The following is a 3,358-nucleotide window of genomic DNA, read 5'->3' on the forward strand; positions in this document are numbered from 1 at the left end:
ATTTTGGGATAAATAAACTGCAGATTTTGGGCTGAATAAATCGCAGATTTTGGGCTGAATAAATCGCAGATTTTGGGATAAATAAATCGCACATTTTGGGATAAATAAATCGCAGATTTTGGGATGAATAAATCGCAGATTTTGGGATAAATAAATCACAGTCGCGGCGGATTGGGATACCCGAGCCGATTCCCAACAAATTCCCCGGGACTGGGGAGGGGTTGGTACGGAACTCTCCCAGTTTGGGACTGGAATTTTCACAGTTTGGGGTCGAATTTGTCAGGATTTTTGGGCTGAAATTTTCAGGGTTTGGGGTCAGAATTCCTGGGGGTTTTGGGGTTGGGATTTTCAGGGTTTTGGGGTTGGGATTTTCAGGGTTTTGGGATTGAAATTCTCACATTTTTGAGGCTGGAATCCTCAGGGTTTTTGGGGTTGGAATTTTCAGAGTCTGGAATTGGAATTCTCAGGATTTTGGGATTGAAATTCTCAGATTTTTGGGGTTGGAATTTTCAGAGTTTGGGGTTGGAATTTTCAGGGTTTTGGGATCAGAATTCCTGGAGTTTTGGGGTCAGGATTCCCAAGGTTTTTCGAGTTTGGAATTCTGAGGATTTAGGGCTGGAATTCTGAGAGTTTGGGATCAGAATTTTCAGGGTTTTGGGATCAGAATTCCTGGGTTCTGAGGTTGGAATTTTCAGGTTTTGGGGCTGGAGTGCTGAGCATTTTGGAGCTGGAATTCCCGAGTTTTAGGGGTTTGGAATTCCCAGATTTTGGGGCAGGAATTCCCAGATTTTGGTTGGAATTTTGGGATTTTGGTTGGAATTTTGGGATTTTCACCTCTGGTACAGGAACCTGCCCGCGGCCGAGGCCAGGGCGCGGCTGGACACGAACACCACGGGGAAGATGCTCTGGCAATCCTCGGGGCTCAGCGCCTCCTCCAGGTTCCTGGGAATTGTCCCGCAAATTCCAGAAATTCCAGAAATCCCAGAAATTCCAGAAATCCCGGGTCCCCAATTCCCCTTCCCCAGCCCAAAATTCCCCCAAAAATTCGAGATTCTGGGGCCTCCTGGACCCCAAATTCCAGATTTCCCCCCCTAAATCCCCAAATTTCCCCCCCAAAATTCCCAAATCCCGAATTCCCAAATTCCCCCCCCCAAATTCCCCCCCCCCCAATTTCCCATCCCAAATCCCCAATTTTCCACCCTAAATTCCCAAACTCCCCAATTTCCCAAATCCCCAATGTATTTCCCAAATCCCGAATCCCTGACCCCAAATTCCCGCTAAAATCCCAATTTCCAACCCCAAATCCCCAAAATTCCCGAATTCTCAATTTCCCCCCCAAATTTCCCCAAATTCCCGTTTTTCTCACCTGTCCATGTCCGTGAGCAGCCGCAGCACCTCCAGGGCCACCTGGGGCTCCTTGTCGTGAGCCATGGCCACCAGCCGCGGCTGCAGGACCGAAATCCCCAAAATTCCCAAAATTCCCAAAATTCCCCAATTCCCAAACTGCCCAAATTCCCCAAAATTCCCCAAAATTCCCAAAAATCCCCAATTCCCAAACTCCCCAAAATTCCCAATTCCCAAACTGCCCAAATTCCCCAAAATCCCCAAAAATTCCCAAACTGCCCAAATTCCCCAAAATCCCCAAAAATTCCTAATAATTCCCAATTCCCAAAATCCCCAAAATCCGGGACTTGGGCACCCCCAGCCCCAATTTCCCACTTTTCCCCTTTCTCAAGCTTTTCCAATTCCATCTTTTCCCCATTTTCCAGGCCTTTTTTATTCCATTTTCATCCCATTTTTATCCCATTTTCCCCATTCCAGATCTGATTTATCCCATTTTTATCCAATTTTTATCCAACTTTTATCCCATTTTTATCCCACTTTTATTCCATTTTTATTCCATTTTTATTCCATTTTTATTCCATTTTTATTCCATTTTTATCCCATTTTTATTCCATTTTTATCCCATTTTTATCCCATTTTTATCCCATTTTTATCCCATTTTTATCCCATTTTTATCCCATTTTTATCCCACTTTTATCCCATTTTTATCCCATTTTCCCCACTCTTTCCCCATCCCAGGCTTTTTTAAATCCCATTTTTCCTGACCATTTTTAGCTCATTTTCCCCACATTTCCACCCACTCCATCCCCCCCATTTTCCCCACATTTTTCTCCATTTTTCTCCATTTCCCCCCCAATTTTCCCCTCCTCCCACCCCCATTTTTCCCATTCATTTTTTCCCTTTTTCCCCAGTTTTTCCCTTTTCCCCCCATGTCTTTTTCCCCCCAATTTTTCTCCATTTCCCACACTTATTTTCCCCCTTTTTTTCTCAGATTTTCCTCCATTTCTCCCATTTATTTTCCCCCATTTTCCCATTAATTTTTCCCATTGATTTTTCCCATTTTCCCTCCTTTTCCCCCATTGATTTTTCCCATTTCCCCCCATTTTTCCCATTTATTTTCCTCGTTTATTTGTTCCCATTTATTTTTCCATTTCTCCCCATTTTCCCCATCTATTTTTCCCATTTCCCCGCCCAATATTTTCCTTTTTTCCCCCATTTTTCCCCATTTCTCCCCTGGATTTTTCCCACTTTCCATTTCCCCATTTTTTCCATATCTCCCCATTTATTTCCCATATCTCCCCATTTATTTCCCCATTTATTTCCCCATAATTCCCCATTTCTTTCCCCATTTATTTCCCCATAATTCCCCATTTATTTTCCCATTTATTTCCCATATCTCCCCATTTATTTCCTCATAATTCCCCATTTCTTTCCCCATTTATTTTCCCACATTTCCCCATTTATTTCCCATTTCTTTCCCCACTTATTTCCCATATTTCCCCATTTATCTCCCCATTTATTTCCCCATAATTCCCCATTTATCTCCCCATTTATTTCCCCATAATTCCCCATTTATTTCCCATATTTCCCCATTTAATTCCCCATTTATTTCCCCATTTCTTTCCCCATAATTCCCCATATTTCCCCATTTATTTCCCCATAATTCCCCATTTATTTTCCCCACATTTCCCCATTTATCTCCCATTTCTTTGCCCCATTTCCGTGCCCACCTTGAACCTCTCTGTGAAGAGCTCCAGGCTCGGGGCCATCTCGGGGATTCCGTAAATTCCCTGCAGGGCCCCCCGCTGACGCAGCGCAGCCGCACCTCGCCCTGCTGGGGAGCGCAGAGCGGCAACGTCAGCCCCCGAATCCCCAAATCCGCCTTTGCCCCAGCTGCTCCCCAATCCTCCCCATTTGCTCCCCAATCCTCCCCAGCTGCTGCCCAATCCTCCCCAGCTGCTCCCCAGTCCTCCCCAATCCTCCCCATTTGCTCCCCAATCCTCCCCATTTGCTC

At 44.9% G+C, this 3,358-nt stretch overlaps 1 long non-coding RNA gene across 1 annotated transcript; it reads right to left on the reverse strand.

Moving 5' to 3' along the window:
• Positions 1-833: 833 nt before the first annotated feature.
• LOC115916336 lies at positions 834-3,154 on the reverse strand. The gene is made up of 3 exons (XR_004061595.1): positions 3,075-3,154; positions 1,367-1,446; positions 834-942 (listed from the first exon to the last, which is right to left on the reverse strand). It is a non-coding gene; the product is annotated as an uncharacterized LOC115916336 (long non-coding RNA).
• Between the last annotated feature and the right edge of the window lie 204 nt (positions 3,155-3,358).

This window comes from Camarhynchus parvulus, unplaced genomic scaffold, assembly GCF_901933205.1.
Source record: "Camarhynchus parvulus unplaced genomic scaffold, STF_HiC, whole genome shotgun sequence".
NCBI lineage: Eukaryota > Metazoa > Chordata > Aves > Passeriformes > Thraupidae > Camarhynchus > Camarhynchus parvulus.